Source organism: Tachypleus tridentatus, chromosome 13 (assembly GCF_004210375.1).
Source record: "Tachypleus tridentatus isolate NWPU-2018 chromosome 13, ASM421037v1, whole genome shotgun sequence".
NCBI lineage: Eukaryota > Metazoa > Arthropoda > Merostomata > Xiphosura > Limulidae > Tachypleus > Tachypleus tridentatus.
Window position 1 is genome coordinate 158266755 of NC_134837.1, and position 16657 is coordinate 158283411.

The window sequence follows — 16657 nt, forward strand, 5'->3', positions numbered from 1 at the left end:
TGCGTGAGTGTGAAGTGGTAGTCCACTTAAATCGTTTTAAGATTTTAACAAGGGCCAATGATAAACAGAGCCAATGTATAAAAGAGATTTTAACAAACAAAACAAGTTTTGCTAACTAGTTACTTTTGATTTTAACTCCAGTTGTGTTTTTATTATAAAACTGATTAATATCATAATATTAGACAAAGTAAGAATGCGATGTTCACATCAAATAAATATGCGTGTATGAGTTTATGAAAAAATAACAATGTTCTAACACATTCTTCAAGTATTTTTTCCTATTCAACATCGACTGCACACATCCTTCATCAAAAATGTTAACTATTTTTAAAGGAACGTTGACATAAACATCTCAATACTTAACAAGAAGAACAACAACGAAACATAAGCAGTAAGAGAAAACACGTGCAATTCAAATACAAGTTCGTATACAACTATATAAATAATAAAAATGTATATAGTGTCTAGGTTTTAATTATCAATACATTTGTTTTACACTAAGAAAAGGCCTGGCATGGCCAAGCGCGTAAGGCGTACGACTCGTAATTCGCGGGTTCGCGCCCGCGTCGCGCTAAACATGCTCGCCCTCCCAGTCGTGGGGGCGTATAATGTGACAGTCAATCCCACTATTCGTTGGTAAAATAGTAGCCCAAGAGTCGGCGGTGGGTGGTGATGACTAGAGGACTGCCTTCCATCTAGTCTTACACTGTTAAATTAGGGACGGCTAGCACAGATAGCCCTCGAGTAGCTTTGTGCGAAATTCCAAAACAAACAAACAAATACACTAAGAAAAATAAATGATTTATGAACCTGAACTTTCTAAGACAACTTTAATTTTTCTTTCGAGTTCTTCCGCTGATACTTTCGGATCCAGAACGAGATTCTGCAAAAAATATACATAAATATGTTTTTAAAAGAATGAAAGAACACAAACTACTGCTGTTAAAAAGTGTATATATTTCCTTTTGTTCTACGTTTTGTGTGTAAATATTTTGTCGGTGTGTAAAAAAGCCGAGGAATATCTGCACAAAATGTACAAAAACATTCTGTATTACAACATAATATTAAATAATTTAACAGCAGGCGACATTACATGTGCAACAACAGGCTGTTGTTTTTATCTTTAGCAACAGTTAAAAAATACAATTAGATTAGATTTATAGTTAACTTAGAAGAGTTTTTTTTATAACAAAATAACTGTGTTATGGTTACACTGTTTGAGAGTATTTAGCCTTTATGTAGTTCTATTGCGTATCCGATTAGCATAGTACCGTCCTTAGTACTAGGAAATTGTTGGCGAAATTACACTTCTAGCTACTTCAATTTAAATAAATGTATACGTTATCTAACCTAGTTATTTATTCATTTCACTATACTTAATTAATTATTATTATGCCTTATTCTCTAACCAAGTTCAAAGGGGGATATAAGGGGGATTAAACTTTAATACAAACAAGTGGAGATCAAGACTGTTTTAACAACAGGGTAAAATTGCAAACCCAGTTTATCATAAACAATTTCTTATATAATTGTACAAAATTAATACGAAACAACTATTGAATATGGTGCACACTGTATTTGAGTTATAGTAATATACTCTTCTAATTATTGAAAAATGTAACATTAAAACTATAATAGACATAATATTAATGTCCTATTACAAGTATAATTAATTATAATAATGTTTCACAAGCTTAGAAAAGGGTTTTACATCTTAACAGCTATTGTTGTAACAAATGGTTTATGTAAACAGTGTTTTGATCATTGTGTGTTCGTTGTGTTGTAGTTGGCCTGATAATTTCTGTATTGAGAGAAAAGCCTTGTCAACACTAAATATGGTAATATAGTGTGGTTGAAACACCATTAAACTTTACTACGTTTTCAACAGCTCTAAGGGACTGAATAAAGAAAATAATGTGAACATATAATAGATCTAATGCTAATGACCTACGAAAATAATGTAAACATATAATAGATCTTATGCTAATAACTTATGGCAAGTATTACCAAGCGAACTATTGCATTCTTAAATAATCCGAAATTAAGAACAGTATTTATATATTTAGCTATAGTTACTGAGAGCAAAACCTACTTAGGCTTTATTAAGTAACCCAGAGAATTCTTATTTTGTTTAATATGATATTTTTATGACAGTAAAGTTTGGTATTTTTTTTAACAATAATCTATTCTCGCATTGTTTTCTCCACTTTCCGTCTTTTCAGGCCTTAATATTTCATAAAGTTAACCAATCGGCTTCTCAGTTTACTGCATGTTTCACACCAGAGGAATGAGGAAAACCAATGCAAGCTTCATTCAGTATCAAACTACAGAGTCTAAGTAAATTGATCCAAGTTGAATAAAGTATTCTCAAAATAACTCAGATTAAAGAGTATGGTTTTAAGAACTTAAGAAAAATATTAATTGGGATTTGTACAGGTTTGGCTTGTTTTGAATTTCGTGCAAAGCTACACAAAGGCTATCTGTGCTAGTCGTCCCTAATTTAGCAGTGTACGACTAGAGGGAAAGCAGCTAGTCATTACCACCCACCGCCAACTCTTGGGCTACTAATAGTGGGATTGACCGTCACATAATAACACCCACACGGTTGAACGGGCAAGCGTGTTTGGTGTGATGGAGATTTGAATCCACGACCCTCAGATTTCGAGTCTTGTGTCTTAACCACCTGGCCATGCGCGGCCCGATTTATATAGGAAACATTATCTCGAAAGATTAGCTTTCAATAATGTTTACTCTCTAGATATTTGTGCAAGACAGATAAAATCATTGACCTGACGTAAATGATTATTATAACACATTATTCTATTGTGGACTTAACAATGTTTAATATATTCTGAATAATAGTATTTACAAATGTTATTAATACTTCTATTCAGTATGTAGTATTACCATTGCTGTTATAGATATTCATTGAATACCTTGTCGAATTATTTCTAAACAAACTTCAGTAACACTTCCTAAAACTAATGATACACTGATAGACTCTAGTGAATATAAATAGAAAAAACCAACTCTTACATTAAGAGCGGTGACAATTTCATGATAGAGATGATTTTTTTGAAGATCTTTTGCTACAATCTCTAAAGCTTTTAAATTCTTGACGCTTTCCATAGTTTTTGTTTTGATGCTGTTATTAATGAAGATATGGCTTCGTAGGATTGGAGAGGATTTTATACCATGTTGTCCTAAAGGAAAAAAACGAAAAACATCCGTATGAACATTAGTGTCAGCTTATACGTAAATAAGTGTAAATTAAGCACTAGGCAACTCCTCATGTGAAAACCAGTTGCCTCAAAGGAGGTAAAAGAGACTTCCTGATGTTACCAGTGACTGTATATTGGTATATCGACTCTTGTTTTTTATTTTTCCTAGATAGACCAAACTGTATTTTGTTTTACAGCAATATTATTCCTTATGAATCTCCATGAAGATCTTCCATAGTTAACATTTTCATTTTATTGGTAAAGAATTAGGTTAATATTCTGCCAATCAAGTTGGGTTTAATAAAGTCTGCGTGGTCTGACACTTACATCTAAATGATGATCATTTCATGCACCTACTCTGATTACTGTCATTCATCTAGAAACCAACCACTCTGAACTTGCAACTGGCTTACTACCTGCGAGTAAGTTGCAAATACTATGCTGGTGAACTGTATATTTTCAGATTATTGCCTTCAGTAATCTAGACGTGAGTTTGCTTTATGATTTCCAGTTCCATTCTTGTAATACTAGCACTAATTTTGTATGCACACCGTATTTATATAGAATTCTGTTGCTCCACGAAATAGTGAATACTTAATCAGATTCCTCATTATCTTTGATGTACGAACAATCTATGGCTTTAATGACTGAAAATTGTCCATCATAATTTTACATAAATACAGGATTTTAGCTGCATTTCTGTAAAATCTATAACATTTCTATCTAAGCTGATTTCAATGGATTCAAGTGGTACCACATGTTTGCTTTTGACGAAGAAATCTGAGATATAGTGGCTATATAACAACGTTATCACCATGACAGTGTGCTGAGATACGTTATAGGCAACCACTTATTTGGTTGGCGTCTATGTGGTTTGCAGATCTCGTATGTCTCATTTGCAGTGGCTCAATGATGAAATATATGTTCTGTACACTGAGAACTCTTAATGATTAATTTTGTTTGTAAACGCTGCTGGTGTTTTGCATACTACCGAGACTTGTCACGTGTAATAGGGTTTTAATGGGATGGCTAAAGTACATCCAATTACTTGTGCTAAATGGATATTTTAAAACATATATTAGTTATGTAAATAAATAAAGATAACCAACAATGCATAATCTAGGATGGGGTGGATAAGACTTTGGCAAATCATAAGTAGATGGCATTTTTCAGCTCTATTTCCTGCTGAAATCTGCAGTGCAATGATATGGTTTGTAGCTCTGTTTGTCATGGTGTTAACGTGACTGATAAAGTTTAGTTGTCTTCAGAGATTATTCCTTTTTGGTTTATTGCTTTCTTTCTAGAGGAATAGTAGTGGTCATAAAGGATGGTAATGGTTTATCCTCATCAGCATATGTTCTGTACATACAGGACTGTGGTTTTAGTAGGATTAATGGTTATTCCTATGTCATTGCACATTTTGTTCACTTTGCTAAGGAATGGTTGCATATTATATTATATTTTCGCTTTACTAGAGCACCTGTTGTATCCCAGAATATTTCCAATAAAGCTTAAAACACAAGTTTAAGAGAGCATGCAAAGATAGTCCTTGAAGCAAACTAGTGTTTATGGTGATGCAGTCTTAATTTCAGCTTCTATAATTTATGATGTACCTTTTAGTACAACAGTTACGTACTCTCTTACACATGTTACAATGATGTTTGTTCTTTTTGTAAAAAGCATGACAGCTGGAATCTACTGTAAGCGTTTCTCAAATCTGAAGCTTCTGTTAAGGTGTTCTGACCAATTTCAAAGTCATTAGCGTTGATCGAGGTTTCTCTTCCACTGAGATAGCAAGCTAGTAACATTAGCAATAGCGATACAGTCTGACAGTCAGGCCTCCTTTCATGGATGATGGTGAACATTTCATAAAGGTATCAGTTCATTTTTCTGGAATTCTAGGTATTGACAAGATATGTTGATTATTCAACATCACCTTTATAAAGCTTACAAAATCAAGCATGTTAAAGTTAATGTTGGAGAATCAACATATCTTGTCAACATCTATCCGCATGTAGGTGTAACTCAGACCAGAATTCCTGTTGTTTGATCCTCCCTTGCATGTTACTATGGCCACAGTGGTTATTGTACCTACACATAAAGATTTTATCTTGGTCTTCATCTGTGCAGAGTAAGGTACCATCATCATTGTAAATAACATTGTGAACCAAGATAAAACATTTACACTTTTTTTTATATTACTGGCACTTTCGCATTTGAAATTTGTAATATATTAAATGTTTCCAGTAATAAATAATATTTAGAGCACTGAGTTTCATTTAATCTAAAAACTATAACTTTTCAATAATATACATACGTAATCACACACATAAATACACACTCATATATAATATATCAGACGTGGACTGTCATTAGAATCGCACATTTTACAATCTAAAACAGTTTTACATGTAAAAAGATGTTTATGAGCTCGACTGAGTTGCAATCTACCGACAAACTGTCAAAAATATTTCGCAACAGTGACGTACTTCTACACTGCACTGGAGAGATACACCTATGGTATTATCTTAAGTGATGTTAATTGAAAAAAGCGAATATCAGGCTTGTTATTTATGCTTATAGTAATATATTTCTTTGTTTATATTTTTCTATCTTAAAGTCAGACAGTAACTTAACATTAGAAGTTACGTAACTTATTAAATAAGGTAATTAATATTAACTCCTCATCGTAGAAAGTCGCTTGGTTAAAAAATAAATAACCAATGTTTAGCTCTAAGGGCTGTTGATCATACACGCCATTTCCAGAGGAAAGAAAATTACTTAACTTTGTCAATAAGCAAAGTTTGTATATATATCGCATATAATACAAGTAGTTAAACAAAAAAACAGGTAATAAAATAAATTTACCTTAAAACTGTGTGTCACTCGCCTCGTAATCAATGAAAGCTCTTTGATAGTTATATCCTAATGTTAACTGGCTTCATTCTTGTTTACGAATGGTTACTATGGCAACAAAAAGTAGTGCGTCACCTAACGGAGAGAGCAGTTTCTAGTGTGTCAATTTGTTAGTATACGAATATACGTAAATTCACATTTATAAAACTCAAGGTTACAAACATGCAATAAATGTTTGATAAATATAATTATAAAAATTTAAAAACTACTTAATACATCTAAGCGTAAAACATCATTTTATTATGTACATATTAAGTTTGTTTTTGAATTTCGCACAAAGCTATCCGCACTAGTCCTCCCTCATTTAGAAGTGAAAAATTAGAGGGAATACAGGTAGTCGTCACCATCCACCGCCAACTCTTTGGCTGCTCTGTTACTAACATATAGAGGGATTGAACGTTACTTTATAACTGAAAGGGCGAGCATGTTCGAACCTTCGGCAACGAGATGACGAGTCAAACATCCTGTTCACCAAGCCATGATACATATTAAGGTAGAAACACCTAAATAGCTGCAATATAGCTCTAAACGTAATGCTGTGAATGATATGATTATTTATATCAGATATTGCTGATTTTGTTTTTATGCTTCCAGAATAGCGACTAATGCGACTTTACTGTATCGAAAATTAAACGTAGAAAATTAATAAATTTGTTATAATAAAGCTTACAACACAGATCTTATATAAAATTCCTAGAAAACAATTATGGTAATTTTACAAATAATGCTTTTTAACCTATAAAAGAGACTCCATGTTGTTTCATACACAGTAGCTTTGTGTTTAATGACAAACAAGCAAACAAAGTGGTAGCAATAATTTTATATACAGTTATAAGATATAGGCGCACTAAAAACACACAGATGTTAAAGCGATTGTTTGTACGTTGGATACTGTGTCTGTATAAGTACAAAACATAAACATCAGGGCAGTGAAAGTAACACAAATAACATCTTGATTTATTCAAGTCATACGAATTTTGCTTTAAAATCACAGTCTACCATTTATGTTATTTATTACATAAAATTGAAAAATACAGCACTATACCGGTCTTATAAATAAAAATTAACAACTTGTATGATCTTCTCATCGGTTACTCAATAAATATAGATCCAAATATTTTATAAAATAAATGGTTAACTTATCATGAGTGCGTCCGTCATTCACTATAATGAAATATATTTATCAAACAATAACGCTCTCATTCGCATGTATCTGAACTATCCGGCAACATAGAAACTATTGGTTTATACGAGCTTTGTATGTTATTAAATCATCGGGACACAAATAAACGGCCCGGCATGGACAGGTGGGTTAAGGCGTTTGAATCGTAATCTGAGAAGCGTGGGTTTGAAACCCCGTAGCACCAAAGATGCTCGCCTTTCAACCATGGGGGCGTTATAATATGACGGTCAATACCACTATTCATTGCTAATAGAGTAGCACAATAGTTGGCAGTGGATGGTGATGACTAAATGTCTCCTCTTTAGTCTTATACTACTAAATTAAGGACAGCTATTGCGGATAGCCCTCGTGTAACTTTGCGCGAAATTCTAAAACCTAAACTATTGAATACCATCATTTTCTACAAACACAAATTATCAACAAAAAGAATAAATACTTTAAAAAGATAAGTATTAAGAGAAAAAATATATATCAGAATTGTAAAAAGGTTGCAAAAAACGGGAATGTTTTTCTATTGAACATGTCTCCTTTTGATCTGTGTTTTTAATTTTGGCATTACGGTGCTGACTGATTAAAAAAAATTAGCATTAATATTAAATATGGAAATTGCGACGCCCTCTACTGTATGACTCATACTAAAAGGAATGACTTTCAATACTAATGTAATGAATTGAAATGTTTGATATTATTTATTGGTTATGTTATGAAAACAAAATAATTAAACATAATTTAGAGGCATATACAAAAATGTTTGATTTGGTTACAGAAATAGTAAACATGTCATGGGCTTCTTAATGGCACGTGTCTTCCTGAAAGAGTCCCCCGATAGTACAACGATAAGGATAAGGATTTACAACCATAAAATCTGGGGTTTGATTCCCCTCGGTGAACTCAGCAGGTAGCCTGATGTGACTTTGCTATAAGAAAACACGCACAAGCACACAGACACATTTTCCAAAATAACATGTTATGGTCGTGGAGAAAAATTATATGATGCCAGAAGTGTTTCAAAACGGCATAAAAGATATAAGAATTAGAGAAAAATTGCTCTTACCGTTTCTTTCAGTGAAATAGCAAAATGCCTTTCAAAGTTTTACTATTAAGTAAACAAAAACTATTATTTAGTTGTGAAAGTTTTCAAAAGTTTTGTTGACCTCTTCAATAGCTTTCTATGGACTGTTGTCCAGCCTGTTATTTAGAGACGACGTTTCGGATTATTACGATAGGTATATCAAATCTATAAAATACATTTAAAAACCACCACTAACTGACTTAAAGAAAAGATATGACAAAAACCGCGTATCGCTTTCACATTAATATTATTACAATTTGTATCACTTATCTTTGTATCTATCATTTGTATAAAAAGACCTAAAGGCAAAGTGATTTTTTCTTCATTAAAACTCAGAATATCAGCTTAAACGGAGTTATCTTTGTGTTTATTGGTGAGTAGATATATTTTGTGTTTAAAGAATTAATTACTATTAAACTTTAATAACGAAAAATAAACTGAAAAAGAATAAATTCAGCTTGTTTTCAAGATTATTTGTTCAATAAATTGATACTTGGTAGATCTGTTACACAAGCTAAGAACTTCATTGGATTTTAATAATATCAATAATAAAAAGTAACATTTATTTCTATCAAAACTTAGTCCTGTTGTAACAAATTCTATTATAATAAGGTTTAACAAATACATAATTAATGCACTATGCTTATTCAAGTTGTATTAGTGTAGGGGAACTCTGAAAGATAAGAACAAGTAATTTTTTTTTATTTTTCTTCAAACTAGTCTTATGTATATTACTATCTGATGGTCACGAATAGTCTTGTATTACTAGGACTAAGGTTATTAAAACAAAATAATAAAACATAATTTAAGGATAGAAAACTTTCCATATGATAACAGAAAGTAAACATATCATGTATGTGTTGTGTTTGTTTTGAATGTCGCGCAAAGCTACTCGAGGGCTATCTGCGTTAGCCGTCCCTAATTTAGCAGTGTAAGACTAGAGGGAAGGCAGCTAGTCGTCACCATCCACCGCCAACTCTTGGGCTACTTTTTTACTAACGAATAGTGGGAATGACTGTCATATTATAACTTTCCCACGGCTGAAAGGGCGAGCATGTTTGGTGCGACGGGGATGCGAACCCGCGACCCTCAGATTACAAGTTGCACACATTAACCCACCTGGCCATTCCGGGCCCTCATGTATGTGTCAATTGCACCTGTCTTTATAATATATCGTTTTATAGTCGTAGAAGAAAAACTGTATAATATTAAATGTGTTTAGAATGTTATGAGACATATACCAGTTATGGAAAACTGAACCCTGAATTTTGATATCACAAGTTTTCATGTTCACTGTTGTAACTAAGTGGAGCATTAGTTAAATTTTTAATATTGATGATAGTTAATTGTTGATATATGACGTTTTATTAATTAAATAAAGAACAAACAAAAGTTAAGCAAGGTATACTTGAATATGCTTTTGTTTTCTTTCCATAACTTCTCACTTTTAGCTCAGATAAATTAACTTGAAAATCACTGTTTTTTGAGTTTAATATATTTTACAAATATATCAACTACATAGACAAGATTTTTCTTTTAAGCCTGTAAGTGGAAATCCTTTCTTATTAGGCCTACATATATTGAAAACAATCTTCATAGGGAAATAAACCAGAATGAACAAAATCGACAAAAAATGCACTTTCGAAGTATTTCAAGAAGCTGAGAAGATGAAATGACATATATTAGATAAAACGCATTAGCAGAAGATTCCACCCCGACATGGATTCATGGGCATCAATCAGCATAATAGCTCTTTGGTAATTTATATATAAAAAAAAACACAATAAAAATTAATTTCGTGAATTTTTTTTTTTCCGAATAACTGATATGACATTATTGTGTATAATAATCGCACGGAGTTATACAAAGGCTGTCAGTACATAGCCTTCCTAATTTTGAGCTGATATGGAAGAGGAAATTCTTGTTTGAATATGCAAATTATCTCCAACCCAGATGATGTAAAACTGAATAGTATGAGAGCATTTATAGCTGATTAAGGTCCAAAATGATTAAACTTTCAAAACCATAAGAATTTTCTGAGCTTTACTTATCATAGTAGTTTTTTTTACTCCAGTCATCTATAAGCTGTTTTATCATCAACCCTAGAATTTATTGTGTTTCTTTATTACCATCATCACTTACTCTTCAATAGCGAAGTGAGTTGTATGTAACTGTTACTGGATAGTTACTTCAAGTACAGAAGACATAAGCAGAAGAGAGAGAGGTAGTTAGAACAAGAATCTAGAGCGAAGAATTGTCATGGGATGGCATGGAACAAATAGGTCCTTTGATAACTTGCTTTTCAGATACGATTCAGAAGATGTAACATTTGTTTGCTTCAATGATCTAGTTTTGTCAATAAACGTGAAGTCATTTGAGAAAAAGGGACTTGACAGAAGATCCTTTCTGTTAATGGTATGTCTCCAGGCACTTCTTCTTGGATCGAAATGAAGGAGCGTTCTAGGAATATAGCTGACTTAAACACAAGGTTTCTTATAGATTCCAACTTTGTCCTAAATAAAAAGGTTAATGTAATTCTGTTACTTTCGTATTGAGCTGGTTATTATTCTGAGATCCACAGATGGCTGCTGAAGTGTTTTAAGGAGATGCGAGATTTTTCAAGTTTATGTTTATACAAGTGAATAAAAAATATTAAAAATATTTTTGACTGATGTACATCATATTTTTACAATATAGGGAGGGTTGGAGCTAAGGAGGATTTACTCAGAGTATAATATTAGCATCTCTTTCTGGTTTCTGTTGTGTTTTTTTTGCACCATTCGTCTATATGTTTAATTAAAAACATCTGATATTCTCTGCTCGTTTGCATAATATTTTGTGGTGGCATTGTTCATCGTTGCTATATGAATTACAAAATGTAGTGTGTTAATGTTGATATATCTACCTTGTAGACCTCCTTCTATCTTGTTTAAGTATTGCAGAAAGTTAATTTACATTTATTACTATATGTTTATTTGCACTTTAACTGAAAAGCTTTCTTCGTTGTTAAATCACAGCCTGAGGAAAAGGAAAAGAGAAAGCAGAAGACATGAAAAACAAATGAACGAATTCCAACCTCTGTTTTCTTGCTACTGTCAAAGGTTGGTCGAACTTTAAACAATAGTTTCCTTTATGAACGGTCAAGCGCGTTTGAGCAATAATTGTCTGTACGGATTTGCAAGTGTTCTGGTGTTGCCTTACCCACATGGTACAGATTGGTTGCTATTTCTGTCTGTGACGTCCCTACCTAAGAGCCCACTACTGTATCCTTCAGTATAGATTTGTAAATCGCAGCTAGGCATTGCCAGTATTTCAGATTGTCATACTTTTTTCAGAAATGAAGATCATTGTACAAGTAATATATTAAAAGTATGTATAAAATGCACAGTTTCTAAAGTATATACATCCGTTATTTTTAAATTACCGTAAGTTGTAGCAGAAACAACTTACTATTTGATAAAATAATAAATGAAATGTTTTGGGCGGAAATCAGCATACGTGCGTTATCGAAACATAACAATTATAATGTATATAAGCATTTCTAATATACGAGTTTATGTTGGAAAAATTAAGAAAAATATGGCCAGTTTGTTGGATCAGTTTTTGTCCGTTAAATGTATAATATATTCATAGATATTTATATCCAATTTTGAATGGCCCGTATATACTTATCTAGAATAAGAAAACATTATTTTATATGCACAGAAAGTAAAAATCTCGGCCAACTGTTCAGAGTATAGTACGAAAAAAAATCTTACACTTCTAAAAGCGTGCATATGTTACTTCCGAGGTGTATTAATGAGAGAAATACTAACTACAAATAAGATATGAAAAATTACTTGTAGTGAGAGATTAAAACCTTTTTACTGCAAAATTGTGCAAAGATAATTTACACTAACCTTCTTAATTGTGAACGAACAAATTCAAATATAGGTTACTGGTCAATAACACACACTCTTGAGCTCTCATTGTCCATCTGAATTGTGGGATTTGACTGTTATTCTTATAATACACCCTTAGCTGCAAAATACAGAACACATTTTTTGTAGCAGCTACACGCAAACCATGAACTCTCAAACGGTCAATCCGGCTGGCTTTCCACTAGATCATACTTGTCCGATATGATGGACATACTAGTTTTTGTCTTCGCAAGGCTTAATTTGGAAAAGAAAAACAAACCATAAAGCAGGTCCCAGCTGGGTGATAATGTTTCTTTATTTTATTCGTAATTATATAGTCAAAATTATGATCATTGCTTATTACATTTATTGCTTGTCCAAAACAAAATGAAACACTTACTATTTCTTGGACTACAATGTGTATTATATGAATCGTGGCATAGGTTGAGCATGTTTTCAGTTAGGTTAAGACCTGGATATTGTGGTGATAGTAAGAGAAGTCGAAACTCATCTTTTCTTTTTAGCTTTCATTTTAGGTTTAAACTTTATTTAATTTTAACGAGTGTTTATATCTCATTTCTTGGAAAAAGTTAATATATTCAAATACCATGGAAATTTGACATTTTTAACTGAAGGATTTATCGTTTTTCTTCATTTGAATTGAATTATTACATTCCTTAGTAAAAGTATATAAACAAAAGAAACGCATCTAGAGGTGACAGAATGATATAACATCAGAAGTGGTATATTGACAGAGCATAAGAAGTGAGAAAGTGACATGCTTGTGGTATTCTCAGGTATACTGATTTTTTACAAGTCAGAGTGGTAACCGCTGCAACAAGAAGTTCGGTAGAAAATGTTTTATGAAATGAATCAGAATTTTGATTATGAATCAAAGAAACAGAATGGAGAACAATGTTTCATGGTAATTAAAAACACTTTCTTGACAACATAAAATATTAAAAAGACAAAAGCCAATGTTCAGTTACTGAGTGATTGCACAGTAACAAAGTACATTTGTAATTCTATATCTTAAGAATAGAAATATATGGACAAAATCATAGGTCTTAATTTATATATTCACAAGACTGAAATAATCTACTTGTTTCAGTACGTTCATCTTTCCCAGAATGCATTTGTTACCCACGTCATTTGACCATTTATGTTAAGAAGAAAAGAAAGAAGAAGCTTTGGTATTTCTATACATTCACAAAAATATATAACAACACAATGAGCCCAGAATAGAATTACTGGTTCGTTGGCTTTACGTAAAATTGTTTGACAAATATAAAAAAATGCATATTGTATCAATGATGGTATAGACAGCTAATTAAAATCATGTTTACACTAATTACGCTGTAGGTGTCATTTTTGATATAATTAAATAGAGTATATCTGTGCTGTCTTCAGGACAGTACGATATAAACTGCATGTTTCGTAATAAACATTTCATGATATAGCCACATGTATCATAATGTGAAAAAGTATAAACAATTTCACACAAAAGGTGTGTTTTTTGTATAGCAAAGCCACAAAGGGCTATCTGCTCAGCCCACTGAGGGGAATCGAACCCCTGATTTTAGCGTTGTAAATCCGGAGACATACCGCTGTACTAGAGGGGGGCCACACAAAAAGGATAAAATGGTCAAACTTTTCTTTGGTGTTTTGTTTTGGTAAGATACAGAAAAACATGTTCATTCGCGAAAACCCGTATTCCCAGCTATGACCTTAAACGTTCATATATGTGTATATACGACACTAGAATCACGCAGTATCAATTATACAAGTGTAATAAAAATAAAGACGTATTTGCAGTATTAGAGTCAGGAAAAAAAGGCTCTCAACTGTATTTCACTGTTCAGCATTTGCTGATTGTTTTCGTTGTCTCAACAAGTGGCCTGGCATAGAAAGGTGGTCGACTTATAATTTGAGGGTCGCGGGTTCGAATTCCTGTCGCACCAAACATGCTCGCCCTTTCAGCAGTGGGGGAGTTATAATGTAACGATCAATCCCATTATTCGTTGATAAAAGATTAACCCAAGAGTTGGCGGTGGATGGTGATGACTGCCTTCCCTATAGTCTTACACTGCAAAATTAGGAACGGCTTAGCACAGTTAGTCCTCGTGTAGCTTTGTACGAAATTCAAAACAAACAAACAAACCCAATCTCAATAGCTGGATTTTCAGTCCGGTATTATTCTAAAATGCATTCCATAAGAACCGAAGAAAAAGTTATTTGGTTTCCTCAAATAAGTCTGTTAATACAAAAACAACACAGTTCTACGTTTCACAAATACATCATTCATTGAAAACAAGGTTTCTTTTCGCCAATGAAACGTACAATTGCCTTGTTTTTTCACAATTCTTTAATTATGAAGTTTCACTAAATACTGGTAGTTTCACGTATCAATTGCATGAAGAAATGTAATTTAACAGCAGTTTCTAGTGGTAACAACGGTACCAGTCGTAATGTGAATGAATTGGTAATTTTCAGGTAAAAGGGAAGCAGATGTAGCATGATTTAAAATTTTGTTTAAAAGTTTCAATGTGATTAAATAAGCTCAGAATTACAAGATCATGATTATAGTAATATAGTCCTTCAGAAAAGACTTTTCAAATCATGTGCAGAACAAAAATATTTGCAGTATATATTATTTCAAGGATTGGGCATGGCCTAGTGGTTAAGGCCATGTACTAAAATGTCCAAGGTTCGAGACATAATGCCGTTGAAAACGCTCTACACTTTCAACTGTGTGCGCGTTATAAATGTAATAATCAATCTAGCTTTTCGGATAATATAGTCTTACAAAGCTCTTGAAGGCGGGTATTAGCGGTTGTTTGCCCTCTCTCTGCTCAGTAGCTCAAAATTAGAGAGGAGCGTATCCGTATCCTAAGGCACTCGACTCGTAATCTGAGGGTCGGGGAGGAGAATCGCCGTCGCACCAAACATGCTTGCCCTTTCAGCCGTGGAGACGTTCCAATGTGACGGTTAATCCCACTATTCGTCGGTAAAAGGGTAGCCCAACAGTTGGCGGTGGGTGTTGATGACTAGCTGCCTTTCCTCTAGTCTTACACTGCAAAATTAGGGATGGATAGCGCAGATAGTCCTCATGTTGCTTTGCGTGAAATTCAAAACAAACCAAACCAAAGCCGTATCCTAAATGTATCTGACCCTACCATTTACTTTATATCCACATCACGTGTCGTTCAGTTTGAAAAAAACTAACTTCGATCTCCTCTCTTCTGGTACTAAAAAGAATGTCACAGATTGGTTATATCACATATTTCTTAACAGTCTGATTAATATAAAGTTACTTTGTTCTTTGTGTTTACGTTTCTCATTAACATCTCAAGAGAAATTACGCACTTTCGTTTTCTCTGCTCTGAGACTTAAGGTGTTTTTTTTTTTTATTTCAGGAGCACGTGAAAATCAAGTAATACAGCTTGATTTGTTACAGGTATTAGAAATAAACGTAAATGAAGAGCTAAGTTTTTGTCTTTATATAAAAATTGGATTAGTTTACTAGTTACAGTTAGTACGTTTGTTTAATGTACTCAGTCTTTCCCTACAAGTTCCCTTACGACCATTTCCTTGTTTTCCGATGAGGTAGGGCTTGGCATAGCTAGGTGGTTAAGGCACTCTATTCGTAATCTGAGGGTCGCGGGTTCAAATCCCTGTCACGCCAAAATGCTCGCCCTTTCAGCTGTGGGGGCGTTATAATGTGCAGTCAGTCCCACTATTCGTTGGTAAAAGAGTAGTCCAAATGTTGGCGGTGGGTTCTCTCTAGTTTTACGCTGCTACATTAGAGACAGCTAGCGCAGATAGCCCTGGTGTATCTTTGCACGAAATTAAAAAACAAAAAACCATTATGTATTGCATCTGGAGCATTTTTTACAATGACAAGCAGTAATCACCCATTACGTTGATATCACACCTTCCCTGATATCATGATGATACCTTGTCTTGTTCTTCGCTGATGGTACTGAAATTTTCAGCGAAATAGTTCATTTGTGTGTATAATAAACGAATTTTCAAATTCATATTACAAACTAACTCTTTGAATTTATCGCGCATGTTATTGATAATTGTTTTTGTAGTTTGTGTCTTTGATGTGTTCCAAACATTTGTCAACAACATCCATAGAGACTATTCATGTTTATGTTTTCAAGAGACCCGATATGGCCAGGTAGTTAGGGCGCTCGACTTGTAATGTGAGGGCCATGGGTTCGAATCTCTGTAACACCAAAAATGATTGCCCTTTCTACCTTAGTGACATTATAAAGTTACGGTAAATCCCACATTTTGTTTGTAAAAGAATAGTCCAATATTTGGCGGTAGGTAATGATGACCAGCTGCTTTCCCTACA